Raw genomic sequence first — 17,098 nt, forward strand, 5'->3', positions numbered from 1 at the left:
TTTTAAAGAATATCACTATTCAGTAGTGAATAAATTCCAAAGAACAACAACAACAAAAAAAAGCTAACAGGAGTAGTGAGTACAGCCCAAAGGCAATTAATAACCTAAGTACTGAGTGATAAGTATCTAGATGATTAGTATGGAAACCAAACATAAAATAAAAACGGCCAAAGACAGACAAAACTATCAGATAACAGTGTCCAACACACATTCATAGGTAAGTGTGTAGGAGATATGGAAGACAGAAACGAGAAAGAGATTAAGATAATAACAACACTAAGTAGAGTATGGTAGAAAGTAAAATGGACTAGGAATCCAATGACCCAAGATCTAGTCTCAACTCTACTACTAAACAGCTGCGCACAAAGGAAGCTTATCTCCCTTCCTTACGGAAGAATTTCATACAAGGAGAGAATTGCCTAAATGAGCTTTAAGGTTTCTTTTATCTCTTAATGCTCTCTAATCTGGGTGAAAAACTATATGGCAAAGTTTAATCTATCTCATGGTGGGGGAGGGGAGTAAGATCATGCCATACAATCAAAACTTACTAGTTTTGAGAATCCAAGTCTGTATGCTCTAGTGTTAGAGGATTTTTAATTTTGAAAGTTCTAAGTTTTACTAACAGTCTACTTATATTTTGATGTAATTCAAATGTTACTGTCTACATCTCATTTTACCACTGGTTTTAATCTCATTCCCCAAAGCACACATCAAAAGATATATTTAGGGGCCTGGTGGGTTCAGTTGATGGAGCATGCAACTCTTGATCTCAGGGATCTGAGTTCAAGCCCCGGGTTGGGTGTAGGGATTACTTAAAAATAAAAAAATCCTGGGTTGCCTAGGAGGCTCAGTCGGTTGAGCGTATGATTTTGGCTCAGGTCATGATCTCACAGTTCGTGGGTTCGAGCCCCTCATCGGGCTTTGCACTGACAGGGCAAAGCCTACTTGGGATTCTCTCTCCCTCTTTCTCTCTCTGCCCCTATCCCACTTGTGTGTGTGCAAGTCTGTCTCTAAGTGAATAAACTTAAAAAATTAAAAAAAAAAAGATCTATTTGTCTTCTCTAGTGCAATTTTCACAGATGCCAAGTAAACAAAGAAAAAAAAACCCACCAAGATTACTATAATTTAATTCCTAACTCCGTAGTGCAGAAATAGTGTAACTAGTTGAATGTGTTAATTTTTGATGAGGGACCATTTAAACAGATTTAAGGAGATCAGATTTCCAATTGAGTCTGGAAAATTGAACAGGCCAATTGGCAGCAGTTATGCAGTAATGAAGCACGTTTAGGAGAAGGATTAAATTAAATCAAAAACAGTGTATTTTTCTTCCCTTACAGTACCCCACCCTCCGCCCACAAAAAGCATGCCTCTAAAAAGTGGCTTTGATGTGAAGTGAAAAAAGATGAAGAGGTATTTCTAACGAAGAAATGTCAAGGGAGGCAAATGAAAGATAATTTTTTTACCAAAGAAAAGCATTATTTATCCAACAAGAAGCAGAACAAGTCTTTTAAAACCTATAACAACATAATATTGCTTTCTATATCTATTATTTTAAGACTATTAATAATGGCTTAATATAATGCTTTTGATAACTTTCAAAGGGTCACAGGACGAAGAAATCATTTAATTCAACATCTTTATTTGCAGATGGAAGAACTGAGATGCAGATAAGTTACATGGTTTACTCACAGCTAATTAGTACAAAAGCCTACAACAGATCCTGTAATTCTCAATTCCCAAATAACCTAAAGGGGAAACACTTTTTAATAACTGTTCTCAGCAAAATAAATGTAATAGCCACACTCAAAAAGGAGATCATATGCCCAGCTACAGAAAGATAAATAATGGTATAATTACATAATACAATGTAATATAAACATTAAAAATGCTAATCATAAAGTATTATTAAAATATTATTTCACAAATTAACAAAAATTTGAGCTAAAGAAATAAACAGTGGAAAAAAGAAGTAAAATGGCTCTGAGGGGGAGCCTAGATGGTTCAGTCAGTTAAGAAAGCATCTGACTTTGGCTCAGGTCATGATCCCATGGCTCCTGAGTTCAAGCCCTGCATTGGGCTCCCACTGACAGTGCAGAGCCTGCTTAGGATTCTCTCTCTCTCTCTCTCTGCTCCTCCCCCACTTGCTATCTCTCTCAAAAAAAAATAAACTTTAAAAAATGGCTCTGAGAACTGAGACACTTGATCTCACTAACAATAAGAGAATGCATATTACAACTGAGATACTGCTATTCATTCATCAAAAGCTGGCAAAAATCCAGAAGTTTGAAAACGCAATTGTTGGCAATGTTGTAGAAATGGCACTGCTAAAAAATGTGTAAAGTGGTACAGCCTACTTCCTAAAAGAAAAAGGAAATGGTACAACAGAGGGCAATTCAGCAATGTCTATCAAAATCACCCACATAAAACTGACCCAGCAACTGCACTTCTGATAAAAATATCCTAATGACATACTTGCACACCTGTGAAATTATACATGCACAAACACCATGGTACATCATGGTTTGTGATAGCAACAGACTAAAATCCACCTCAATGTTCACCAGGAGAGGACAGGTTAAACCATGAGAAACACACCCAAGGCAATACCATGTGGCAATAAACAGGGAATGAAAAACTACATATAGATTTGAATACTTTCATAACATACTATTATCTTTAAAAAGCAAGTTACGGAATAGCATATATAGTATGCTACCCTTTTAGGTAAAATGAGGAGAAATAAGAATGCATATTTGTATGTTCCTGTTAAGTAACTCTGGAAGGACACACAACAAAGTAATAGTCGTGGTGCTAGGAGGGGTGGGAGATGGGTGACATTAGAGACAAGGAGACTTTTATAATATACTACTTCATTTTTAAAACTATGCTTATGTATTTATCCATGTAAACAAATACATAGTATTTCTCATAAACTCTTTAAAAGGCAGAATATAAGATAATATGTGCATGTCAATTAAAATAATATAAAACATATATACATGTTTTTAACTTAAAGAAAAATTAGATGATGCAAACAAAATTTAATGATCTTCTGGGGAAGAATCTATTTACACTTTACATTTAAAGAAAAATAAAATCAGGTCCAGAGACTGATGTTTCACTTCTCAGCCAGGGACTATCATTTACCAGCCCTCATAGTGGGCACAGGCCCAACAATGTCTTAGCAAGCAACCCATATTGTGGCAAGTTTCCCTAGTAAGATAAGCTTTACTTCAATCAAAGTCATATCCTAATACTCGGATTTCTGGCACATCCAAATTTACCAAACCGTTAGAATTCCACACCTTATCCTGATCCTGACTTAAAACACCTGCTTGCACTTTTCTATGTTTTTAATTGTCTTCTATTTCTGACCTCTGACAACTGCACATTTAAAGGAGGACTGCTTGACTCTTCTAATCCTGACACTGGCCCAATAAACCACTGTTGTACTATTACCAACTGTTACCCAGCACTATTGTTAAAAGCAACATCTGCTAATTCTGAGGCCAAGATAAATTTTTGATATCTACCCAAATCTGGCCACCAACAAAATGTAGGCCTCAGTTAAATAAAACTTCAAGGTTCCAAAGCATTTAGTTAACGTGAACTAAGCTTGAGAAAATAAGGACCAAGTAAGTGTCTTTTCTGTCTGCACTTCGGGAATCTACTACAGCATCTGGCATAGATAGCATATGTAGGTGATGGTTCAGGGCACTCTGTGAAACCGAAATATGGTTTCTCTCTGAGAACCACATTGTAAAACCAGCATTATCTGAGGTGCCCACAAGGATTCACCCTATTCATCCCAGTGGCATCAAACCAACCTTAAAACTGTAGGCCATCAGAGTCTCAGCCATTAAGTATCTAAATTATATACTTAATTCTTCTTTATTCTATTTCCATGTTCACTAAGTATGTTATGATTCTAATTCAGCTTCCTGTTTAGATGGCCTTCAAAGAGAGAACATGATGATCAGAAGATGACAGACAGTATCCTAGTTCTCATGCCAGCTGTATTTCTCATGGTAAATTAATAAGTTGGCAATCTGTTTTAATCTCCTGTGATATTAGTCAGCCTAAGGAAGCTTCTCTGAATCCAATCAATTCCAAGACACTGATAAGACCCAGTTTGGGGATTTTCAAGGTTCAAGGGCTAGAGAACTTGCACCATGAGGACATCTTGACCTTGGCATTCATTCAAATTTGCAAAAGTCTTGGCATTTCATTCAAATTTCCACCCTGGAACAGATACCAGTGAGAATTTCCCAAAAGTTTTGTATGGCCAGAGTCACTGAACCTAAGGAACCACACTCACTTGCATTTTGTTCTCATGTTACGAATTTAGAGGAAGGCGATAAATGAAGAGTCCAAAGAAAGGGAAATTATGGGATTATAGATTTATTGGATATCATACAGATTTTTGAGTAGAACAAGCAAGACTACCTGCATTTTTGTTTACAAGTAAGATTTTATGATATTTTCATTATCAAAACTGTCAAAAACTAGGATAGTTTCTTTTTATACTTCTGAAATCCCACCACTCTCCCTAGAAGCAAACTGAGAAAGACGTTTGTATGTATCTTTGTTGATAGTCTTCTATTTGTTTACATATAAATAATATTCCATATACATATGTACACTCACCTATTCAGCATTTGGAATGCTTTGCATTATCCTTTCTTTTATATAATGGAATCATACAATACACATTGGAAGATTTTTAAAGCTTAATAATACAATTTAAAATCATTCCAACAAAGGATATTCTTTTAACTATAACAGAGTAGTTCAATCTATAATTGTTCCACAATTTAACTATAGGGCAATTAATAATATACTAAGTTTGTTTCCATCCTGTGGCATTACAGCTACAGAGACTTTTTCCCTGTGCATTTATTTTTTTAATGTTTATTCACTTATTTTTGAGAGAGAGAAAGAGAGGCAGAGGGGGGGAGACAGTGAATCCCAAGCAGGCTCCATGCTGTCAGCACAGAGCCCAACACGGGGCTTGAATTCACAAAACATGAGATCACCTGAGTGGAGATCAAGAGTGAGATGCTTAACAGACTGAGCCACCCAGGCACCCCTGCATTTACTTAAAAAAAAAAATCTTTTTATGTATTTATTTTGAGAGAGAGCAAGAGCAGGGGAGGGGCAGAGAGAAATGGAGAGAGAAAGAATCCCAAGCAAGCTCCACACTGTCAGTGCAGGGCCTGATGCGGGACTCAAACTCATGAACCGTGAGATCATGACCTGAGTCATGATGCTCAACTGACTGAGCCACCCAGGTGCCCCTCCTGTGCACTTATTTTGATTCATTTTTATTCAAGTACATCTATGGGACAGATTATCTACAAATGAAACTACTAGGTTAAAAGTAATATGATCATCTTTAACTTCAATAGATACTGCCAAATAACCCTTCAAAACTGACATTCCAATTTACATACCACCAATAGTATATGAGGGTACTCTTTCCCTATATTTGTTATTATCAATCTTTTCCATTTATAAAGTGGATTTAAAAATGACACCTAACTTAATTTGTACATTGCCTATAAAAAATGAGTTTGATCATCTTTGTTTAGTTTTCAAGGGTTCATCACTGTTGTTCTGAGGGCTACTGGAATATTGAACTGTATTTATTTTCTTTGGTTCTAGTCATATTTCCTGAAGGCCTGAGGCTTCACCTTTCCTTTCTTGAAAAAAAGAGGGGGGGGGTGACTTTTTCCATCTAAATTTAAATATAAAAGATTTTTAAGTCAGATGCAATAGTAACACTAACCTATCCAATGTTATTTTTTAGTAGAATGTTTTTATCAAACAACCAAAAACAAAAAAAGACGAAAAATTTCTCAATACGAACCATTTCAATACTTTTCCAATTCAATCTGAGCTCTAGCAGAGCTGACTGGGAAGATTTTTTCTATGTAACATTTGTTATCTAATGGCTAGTCATACTTTCAAAAGACTCAAATGGATTAACATTCATTACCGAAAAGAATAAGTTAAACAGCAACAAAATTCTCAAAAATATAAAACAAGTGTTTCATGTTTACACAACTGGAAAATGAGGGTACACATCAGTCGGCTCCCATATCTATCCTATTGAAAACAGGAAAAAAATGACAAACGAAATACTGAATTAAAATGGTAAAAAAACCAAAATGCCAGCAACCATACTAATTTATAGTATTCCCAATTCAACTGCAGTATAGTGGCATAATTATCTCTGTGTTTCACAACACAGATGAATGAACTTTTTCTTAATTTTACTAAAGCTAGAACAACTTATTAAATACACTCTAGGCAGTAGTGCAAACATAAACAAGTATATTTATTTCACTGATATTTGCAATGCTTCTTCTTTGTAAAGGGTGTGTGTTATCCCCAAAACATGTGCCATCTATGAAAAACAATAGTTGCCATGAATATAGGAGAACAAATAACAAAAAATAAGCATCTGCTATTGTTAGATTTAAGATTTATGGAATTCTTGGGGTGCCTAGGTGGCTCAGTGAGTTAGGATCTGACTCTTGATTTTGGCTCAGGTCATGATCTCAAGATTCATGAGATCAAGCCCCGTGTCGGGCTTAGCACTGACAATGTGGATTGGGTTCTCTCTCCCTCTCTCTCCTCCCCTTCCCCACCCTCAAAATAAACATTAAAAAAAAAAAGATTTATGGACTTCTGAGGGAAGATTTAAGTAGTCTGAGATTAGTCAACTGAGTTATTCCTTGTGCAGACTACAAGAATTATTATAGTTAATATATGTTCAGAATGGATTTCATACTTAATAGTTTACCCACAGAACTCACAAAACTGGGCTTCTACACCTCATGAAAGCTGAAACTTGGCTACTGTGCCTAATACAATACACAAAGCCTAATACAATACTCTGGGCATTAAACACATTTAAATCTTTATAGATTTAAATAGAAATATAAGTTAAATACTTATAAATATGATGACTATATAATACACAAGCTATTGGACTAGAAATGAGGAGAGTCAACTTTCTGGCTTGGTATTATCATTGTTTCTATATGTCTTAACATGACAAACTATTTGTGTACTATTCCTTAGCCCAGCCCTTCTTAAGGTCAAAGGAAATCCTACCTCATCTGTAAAAATTATGTAAGATCATCATCACTCTTGATTTCTTCCTTTAAATTCCTGTGGAATTAATCACTACTATGGTACCTGATGTATGAAGTAATTTTGTTGGGGCGCCTGGGTGGCTCAGTCGGTTGAGCGTCCAGACCTGATCTCACAGCTTGTGAATTCGAGCCCCGCGTCGGGCTCTGTGCTGACAGCTCAGAGCCTGGAGCCTGCTTCTGCTTCTGTGTCTCCCCCTCTCTGCTCCTAACCCACTCACATTCTGTCTCTGTCTCTCTCAAAAATAAATAAACATTAAAAAAAAATTTGAAGTAATTTTGTTTGCCTTTTTTTTTTGAAATGAATGCAAATACATCTGGGCAAAAATAAAAGACAAAGAGTAAAAGATGATAAAAGGGTTTTTTTGTTTGTTTCACAAATGAACACATGAAATAATTTTAATGTATACCTGTCAACTTGCCCAGGATATCGAAAATCTAAAAGCAGGAAGTATGTTTTAGGTTTCTTAGTATCCTCAGTGCCAATTAATGAATTTAAAGTTATTACTAGCAGTAATAAAAAGTATTACTGTTCAATTACACAAGCAGATACAGAGAACTTAGGTTCCCTTTCTAGCGCTAGCCTGCTATATGACCAGTAAATGTTTTATCCTCTCTGAAACTGAATTCTGGGAGATACAGGGCACAGGTGGTATTTGTTTCTAAGTGTTTTCTGGCTTTAAGGGTTCATTTCAGAAAAACAAAATGTAAAAGTATTTTGTACTTTTTGGAAGAAGGCCATCCTGAGTGGTAATAAATGAGGCAACATCCTACATTAGACTCAGTAGCTGAAGCAAATTTCACATAATCCAAAATGTCCAATTGCTATTATTTCATTCAAGTCATTAGCTATGTATTTATTGAGTAAGGTATTGTGAGAGCAGTGCAAGAAGCACAAAGATGAACAGTGTCTGCCCACAAACATCGTATCATTTGGTAGGGGACATAAAACAACTATTCAACTATCCATTATGTAAAGGGTAGAAAAAGTGTAAGGGCTACAGAACATATTAATACGGATTCAAAGAAAGGAAAAATTACATTAGGTTGGTAAGTAGAAAGGGCTTAAGGCTCCAAAGAAGAATATTTACTTAGAGTAGGAAAAAACTAAGCATTCTTTACAAAAGTGCTTGGCTAAATGCATTATCTTAGAAGCCTTTGCCACATTATCTGAGGAATGGGATAAACTACTGGAAATACAACCTTTACTGCACAACTATGGCACTGGTAAAAATGCAACAATATATTGGACTTTAATTGTGCCAGGTAATTTTAAAAACATCTTTGTACTTTCTCTTAGATGAAATGAATCAGACTGAAAGTTCTGCACTGAAGACACCAGGATGACTGCCAAAATACAGTGAAGATTAACATCCACGTCTAGAAAAGATGCATTTTCATACCTCAAAGTGACATTACTGACAGAATAAATGAGGAAAGCTCACACTTCAGCTAACTCTGTTCTGAGAAGTATTTTCCAACAGCAAAGAACGCTATTTGAAAGATCTAGGTGAGAATGTGAAGTTACGTTATACAAGTCTCTAACAGTAAAAAATGATAACTTTAAGGGGGCGCCTGGGTGGGCGCAGTTGGTTAAGAGTCCGACTCTTCATTTCGGCTGAGGTCATGATCTCATGGTCATAGGTTCAAGCCCTTTCTGGCTCTGTCCTGGGCGTGGAGCCTGCTTGGGATTCTCTCTCTCCCTCTCTGTTTGCCGCTCCCCAGTGCATGCATGCACGCAAGTGCTAATTAAAAAAAAAAAAAAAAAGGTAACTGTAGGAGCAAGAATCAACTCACAGAAATGTTAGGTTTGACAAAGAACTTTTTAAAGTTTTTTTTTCCAGAGGGTGAGACAGAGAGAGCATGTGCATGCGCAAGCACACACATGCACGCACACACAAACACACATATGCACAAGCAGGGGAGGGTCAGAGAGAGAGAGAGAGAGAGAGAGAGAGAGAGAGAGAGAATCCCAAGCAGGCTCTACAGCGTCAGCATGGAACCCAAAGTGGGTGGGAGGTGGCAGGGGTTGCTGGAACCCATGAACTATGAGATCATGACCTGAACGGAAATCAAGAGTCAGTCACTCAACCTACTGAGCTACCCAGGTGCCCACTGACAAAGAATTTTTGTACATATTCTTGTTAAATGAAGATGCGATGGAAAAGCAAGTCACAATCCTACAGTAGCAAACTTCTGATACTCTGGGAAACATTCTTTCACCCATCAAGTACGTACCTCCATGGTTCACTTTTTTTTTTTTTAATGTTTTTATTTATTTTTGAGACAGAGAGAGACAGAGCATGAGCAGGGGAGGAGCAGAGAGAGAGGGAGACACAGCATCCAAAGCAGGCTCCAGGCTCTAAGCCGTCAGCACAGAGCCCGACGCGGGGCTCGAACTCACGGACCGTGAGATTGTGACCCGAGCCAAAGTCGGACGCCCAACCAACTGAGCCACCCAAGCGCGCCCCCCCCCCCCATGGTTCGCTTTTTGTGTGCATGCGCTCACACACACATACACACACCTGAAACTTCTGTCTGGTGAAGGAAAAAGTCGAGTGGAAATTTCCCTTCCTGAATAACTGCACACAAAAACAAAGCGTGCAAAAGGAAAATAAAAAATAAATCAACCAAAGAAAGTCTGGGTTTTTTAAGTTTGTTTATTTTGTGACAGAGAGGGTGAGTTGGGGAGGGGCAGAGAGAGAGGATGAGAGGGAATCCTAAGCAAGCTCCTCACAGTCAGTACAGAATCTGCTACAGGGCTTGATCCCATGAACCATTAGATCATGATCTGAGCCAAAATCAAGAGTCAGATGCTTCCAACTAAGCCATCCAGGTGCCCCCAGAAAGAAGTCTATTTAAAATGAAAACCCAACCACCCAGAAACCAATATAAATTGGTTTCATAATCAATATAAATTTTCCAAACCTCTAAGATGTGCTAATATGTTAGGTCATCATTAAGTTTTCAATATTTAAAATTTCCATAAAACAAAATCTCCAACTTGATTTTCATTTCAAGTTTTGGAAACTAGGTAGCTATAGAGTTTTAATGGTTAATAAATACTTTTAATGTACCTACAAGCCATTATAAAAATACAGGATGAAAAAATTCAGCTATCAATAAGGAAAATTTAAGCATTGTTACAAAAGAAATTAGCATCAATAAAATATTAACTTGTATAAAGCAACGGTGAGGTTGTGCAAAAGTGAAGAAGATGAGGAATAGTCTAGAAGAAGCATTGTTGAAAAACAGTTTTTACTCTCCTCTATGCCATTTTACACCACCTCTGTACCAGTTTGCATTTCCACCAACGTCGCCAGAGGTTTCCTTTTTATCCACATTCTCACCAACACTTGTTGTTTCTTGTTTTTTATTTTAGCCAGTCTGAGAGGTATAAGGTGGTATCTCTTTATTGTTTTTATTTGCAGTTCCCTGATGATAAGTGATGTTGACAATCTTTTTAATGTATGTGTTGGACATCTCTAAGTCTTTTTTGCAGAAATGTCTATTCATGTCTTCTGCCCATTTTTAAATTGGATTATTTGGTTTTGGGGTGTTGAGTTGTATCAGTTCTTTATATATTTTGGACACTAACTATTGTCATTTGCAAATACTTTCTCCCATACAGTAGGTTGTCTTTAGTTTTGTGGATTGTATCCTTCACTGTGCAGAAACTTTTCATTTTGTTGTAGTCCCACTAGTTTATTTTTGCTTTCATGTCCCTTGCCTTAGGAGACATATCTAGAAAAATGTTGCTACAACCAACGTCAGAGAGATTACTGCCTGTGTTCTCTTTAAGGATTTTTATGGTTTCAGGTCTCACATTTAGGTCTTTAATCCATTTTGAGTTTATTTTTACATATGGTAAAAGAAAGTGATCCAGTTTATCCTTTTGCATGTGGCTGTCCAGTTTTCCCATCATTTGTTGAATAGACTCTTTTTCCCACTGTATATTCATCCTTCCTTTGTCAAAGATTAACTGGCCATATAATTGTGGTTTTATTTCTGGGTTTTCCATTCTATTCCACTGGTCTATGTGTCTATTTTTACACCATTTTACAAAACAGTTTACCATACTGTTTTAATTATTACTACTTCATAATATAACTTGAAATCTGGAATTATGATACCTCTAGTTTTGCTTTTCTTTTTCAAGATTACTTTGGCTATTCGAGGTCTTTTGTAGTTCCATACATATTTTAGGATTGTTTGTTCTAGTTCTGTGAAAAATGCTGTAGGTATTTTGATAGGGACTGCATTAAATCTGTAGATTGCTTTAGGTAGGATGGACATTTTAACAACGTTTGCTCTTCCAACCCATGAGCATGGAATGTCTTCCCATTTCTTTGCATTGTCTTGAATTTCTTTCATCAGTGTTTTATAATTTTCAGAGTACAAGCTTTCACCTCTTTGATTAAGCTTATTCCTAGATATTTTACTGTTTTGGTGCATTTATAAATGGGATTTTCTTAATTTCCCTTTCTGCTCTTTCATTATTACTGTATAGGATTGCAACAGATGCCTGTATATTGATTTTGTATCCTGAGACTTCACTGAATTCATTTATCAGTTATAGTAGTTTTTTTGTGGAGTCTTTAGGGTTGTCCATATACAGTATCATGTCATCTGCAAATAGTGAGAGTTTTACTTCTTACCAATGTGGATGCCTTTTATTTCCTTATGTTGTCTAAATGCTGTGTCTAGGATTTCCGGTACTATGTTGAATAAAATGGGTGAGAGTAGACATCCTTGTCTTGTTCCTAACCTTAGGGGTAAAGCCTCTCAGTTTTTTTTGGCTGTGGGATTTTCATATAGAGATATGTTCCTTCTAGACCTACTTTCAGAGGGTTTTTATTATGAATGGATATTGTATTCTGTCCAATGTTTTTTTGCGTCTATTGAAACGATCATATAGTTTTTTATCCTTTCTCTTATTGATATGATGTATCATGATGATCATTTTCTGAATATTAAACAATCCTTGCATCCCAGGAGTAAAGACTAAAAATCCTTCTTAAAAAAAGGATCTGACTAGATCAGAGGAAGGACTTAAAATTAAAAGTATACGTGATTTGAAAAGGCTTTCTTCGGAGCGCCTGGGTGGCACAGTCGGTTAAGCGTCCGACTTCAGCCAGGTCACCATCTCACGGTCCGTGAGTTCGAGCCCCGCGTCAGGCTCTGGGCTGACGGCTCAGAGCCTGGCGCCTATTTCCGATTCTGTGTCTCCCTCTCTCTCTGCCCCTCCCCCGTTCATGCTCTGTCTCTCTCTGTCCCAAAAAAAATAAATAAACGTTGAAAAAAACAAAAAATGAAAAGGCTTTCTTCAAAACTTTCAAATTCTAAAGAAGAATCTTACCAACATATAACTCATAAGGTATATCTTACAGAGGTATCAAATAATACACTGTCATAGGGAATACATCTTTTTCTCAAGTGCCTCAAGGAACATTAATAAAAATATAGATTAATATTAGGCCACAGGAAAACAAAAAAATAGAAATATTTAAAAAAACTTTCTAAAAACAATACAATAAAACTAGAAATTAATAAAAACAACAAATAGGACAAACCAGCTAAAAATAGAAATAAAACAACTATTAATGGCACTTAGGGAAAAAAAGAAATATAAGCTGAAATTAAAAATTTATTTTAAGTGGAATGTAAACGGCTGCAGCCACTATGGAAAACAGTGTGGAAATTTCTCAAAAAAATGAAAAACAGAACTATCATTTGATCCAGTATTTTCCTATCCATTCATCCACTGATGGACACATGTTGTTTCCATACATTGGGTATTGTAAATAATGTTGCAAGAACGTGGGGTACATCTATCTTTCCCAGTTAGTGTTTTGTTTTTTTAATTTGAGAGATAGAGTAAATTCAAGCAGGGGAGGGGGCAGAGGGAGAGAGAGAAAATTTAAGCAGGCTCCACACCCAGCATGGAGCCTGACAAGGGGCTTGATCTCATGACCTTGCAATCATGACCTGAGCTGAAATCAAGAGTTGGATGCTCAACTGACTGGGCCACCCAGATACCCCTTGAGAATCAGGTTATGAGGTCTCCAAGATTCTAACATTCCGTGATTCTGTGATATAAAAGTCGAAGATTCACAGAAATCTATCACCAAAAATCTCCTATCCCCAAAATTTTCAGAAGCCCAAAATTCCCAAAGCCTTTCAGTTCTATACTTACTTCACTTTTCTCCTCTAACCCAAAGTTTCCTCTTCCTTTATCTAGGTAGGTGCTATTACTTACCAGTAGCACCACCCACCTCATTTTGGTTGTGAGAATCAAAAATGTCTCCATACATTGCCAAATGTTCCCCAGGGGTAGGCAGAAACCACTACCCAGTTTTTCAACCCAGTTGAAAACCACTGTGCTAGAGGATAGAAAAGAAAAAACAATATGAATCCTGCCTATGTTCTTGGGATCACAGTTCCTTTGTTCAGAAAGAGTTCCCCTTTCTCAGACTTTAGATGCCTGCATAGTGCTGGTGCTACCACTACCCTAGAGATGATCTGCATTTTCTAGAATTTTCTATAATCATAAAGTATATACAAAAAACCCAATTAAGGAATGAGCAGATGATTTGAACATACACTTCATCGAAGAAGATATACAAATGGCTAATAAGCACTTCAAAAAGATGCTCAACATCATTAGCTATTAGAAAAATGATCATGAAAACCACAATCAGACACTACTATACACCTATTAGAATGGCTAAAATATTAAATAAACAAACACAATATTAAAACCAACAGTATCTGACATTATGAAAGATGCAGAGCAACTGTAATGCTCATACATTGTTGAAGGGAATGAAAGAGGATACACTCCTAGGTTCTCTAGAAATGAAAACTTAGGTCCCCACAAAAACCTGTGCACGAAACGTTCACAGCAGTTTTATTCGTAATTACCAAAATTGTAAATAACCTAAGTCACTTTCAACAGCCGAATGGATACACAAACTCCAGTATGTCCACACAATGGAATACTACTCAGCAATCAGTCAATCACAAATGAGTTACTGACATGTTCAACAAGAATCTGAAAGATTTTACGGTGATAACAAAAGAAGTCAACTTCAAAAGGTTACATGCTTTTGGTTTTTTTAATGTTTGTTTATTTTTTAAGAGATGGAGAGACAGAGTGTGAGTGGGGAAGGGGCAGAGAGAGAGAGGGAGACACAGAATCCTAAGTAGGCTCCAGGCTCCAAGCTATCAGCACAGAGCCTCATGTGGGGCTCGAACCCACCAGCTGTGAGATCATGACCCAAGCCGAAGTTGGATGCCCAACTGACTGAGCCACCCAGGCGCCCCAGAAAGTTACATGCTTTTATAGGACATTCTGGAAAAGAAAACTAGTAGAGACAGAAAATAGATCCAACTGCCACAGGTTACAGGTAGGTAGAAGATTTGAGTACAGTAGAACCACACAGAAATTTTAGAGGTGATACTCTGTACCCTGACAGATATTCTGTATCCTGTGTGGGACAGTCATACAAATCTATACATGTGCTAAAACTCAAAGAAATGCACAGCAAAATAGGTCAATTTTACTGTATATGCAATTTTTTTAATTACGAGATTTTAAAATTCAGAGGTGCCTGGGTGGCTCAGTTGGTTGAACATCCCACTTCGGCTCAGGTCATGATTTCACGTCTGTGGGTTCAAGCCCCTCATCAGGCTCTATGCTGACAGCTCAGAGCCTGGAATGCTTTGGATTCTGTGTCTCCCTCTCTCTGCCCCTCCCCAGATCATGCCCTTTCTCTGTCTCTCAAAAAAAAAAAAAAAAAAACATTAAAATAAAATGTTTCTTAATAAATAAAAACAAATAAATAAAATTCTATTTTGGATGCATGGGTGGCTCAGTTGGTTAAGTGTCTGACTCTTGGTTTTGGCTCAGGTCATGATCTCAGGGTCGTGACATCAAGCCCTGCATCAGGCTCTGTGTTGGGTGTAGAGCCTGCCTAAGATTCTCTATCTCCCTCTACCGCTCATGCTCTCTCTCTCTCTCTCAAAAAAAAAGAAAAGAAAAAAAGGAAAACTGACTATTTCATTTAAGATTTCTGTATCTTCTTTACTAAAGATAGTAGTCTTTTATTTTTCTCATTTCTGTCAAATTTTGCTTCAATTCAAATTTAAATAATGTAGTAAGACAAGGCGCCTGGTTGGCTTAGTTGGTTAAGCTTCCGACTTCAACCCAGGTTGTGATCTCACAGCTCATGGGTTTGAGCCCTGAGTCAGGCTCTGTGCTGACAGCTCGGAGCCTGGAGCCTGTTTCGGATTCTGTGTCTCCCTCTCTCTCTCTGCCCCTCCTCCGCTCACACTCTGTCTCTATCTCTGTCTCTGTCTCTCTCTCAAAAATAAGTAAACATTAAATGAATGAATGAATGAATGAATGAATGAAGCAGTAAAGCAATAATCTGCTTGCTAAGCTCTGGGCAGTTTAAAATAGTATTAAAATAATGTTTCTTTGGCATGTCTATTAAACCATTTAATGATCATTTTGGTTTTTAATTTGAGAGGTAGTTCTCTACAAAGTGTTTTTTCCCTAATGATTGGTTTAAATTTTCTACTTCTACCCATTTCAGGTGATGAAAATGTACTCAGGAAACATTAAGTAGCTCTAAGAACACAAAATGAAAGATAAAGGCCTTTCTAAGTCAAAAGGCCTTTTTTTTTTTTTAATTTTTTTTTTTTCAACGTTTATTTATTTTTGGGACAGAGAGAGACAGAGCATGAACGGGGGAGGGGCAGAGAGAGAGGGAGACACAGAATCGGAAACAGGCTCCAGGCTCTGAGCCATCAGCCCAGAGCCTGATGCGGGGCTCGAACTCACGCACCGCAAGATCGTGACCTGGCTGAAGTCGGACGCCTAACCGACTGCGCCACCCAGGCGCCCCAAAAGGCCTTTTTAAAATTATTATTATTATAAGTAATTATAAATAAAAGGCAGATGTCATTTAGAAAACAAATACACAAATTATTCTCAAAGAGTCTTATATATGGGGTAATTTTTATATATTTCTTAATCATAAATTTGTTATTTTGACCTTGAATGCTGGTTCTACCTGAAGCCAAAAAGTATAAATGGTATCAGCCATAACAACTAAATACGTATATAGTCTAATCTACTAAGGAGTAAAACTAGTAAACAGTTCCCACTTTAGACTTTTCCAACAGCAGGCCCAATCTGATATGAACTAGGTAAAACCATACTACACTGTTAGCTTCAGAGACTTGAAAATCCAATATATTCCACTAATAAACATTTCTTTACATACTGGATATAAAGATTTTCTGGCTTTCCTTGTAGTATCTGAAGTCTTTCTTTAAGAATAAAATCACTGGTCCCACAACTATATGGTCAACTAATCTTGGACAAAGCAGGAAAGAATATCCAATGGAAAAAAGTCTCTTCAACAAATGGTATTGGGAAAACTGGACAGCAACATGCAAAAGAATGAAACTGGACCACTTTCTTACATCATATACAAAAATAAATTCAAAATGGATGAAAGACCTAAATGTGAGACAGGAAACCATCAAAATCCTAGAGGAGAACACAGCAACCTCTTTGACCTCAGCCACAGCATCTTCTTACTAGACAAGTTGCCAGAGGCAAGGGAAACAAAAGCAAAAATGGACTATTGGGATTTCATCAAGATTTAAAAAAAGCTGCACAGCAAAGGAAACAATCAACAAAACTAAAAGGCAGCCTAAGGAATGGGAGAAGATACTTGTAAGTAACATAACTGATAAAGGGTTAGTATCCAAAATTTACAAAGAACTTATCAGGGTACCTAAGTGCCTCGGTCAGTTAAGCGTCTGACTTCAGCTCAAGTCATGAAATCAAGGTTTGTGAGTTCAAACTCCACATCAGACTCTCTGTCAGCAAGAAGCCCACTTCGGATCTTATGTCTCCCTCT

The 17,098-nt window shown here is 37.0% G+C and overlaps 1 protein-coding gene across 7 annotated transcripts in view; it reads right to left on the bottom strand.

Annotated features, from left to right (window-relative positions):
* MICU1 (mitochondrial calcium uptake 1) overlaps window positions 1-17,098 on the bottom strand; it is a 250,242-nt gene that overhangs the window by 209,541 nt on the left and 23,603 nt on the right. The window lies entirely within an intron of this gene.

This window comes from Lynx rufus, unplaced genomic scaffold, assembly GCF_022079265.1.
Source record: "Lynx rufus isolate CCGP_SWC_20201006 ecotype Redwood Valley unplaced genomic scaffold, mLynRuf1.p SCAF_11, whole genome shotgun sequence".
Lineage (NCBI taxonomy): Eukaryota > Metazoa > Chordata > Mammalia > Carnivora > Felidae > Lynx > Lynx rufus.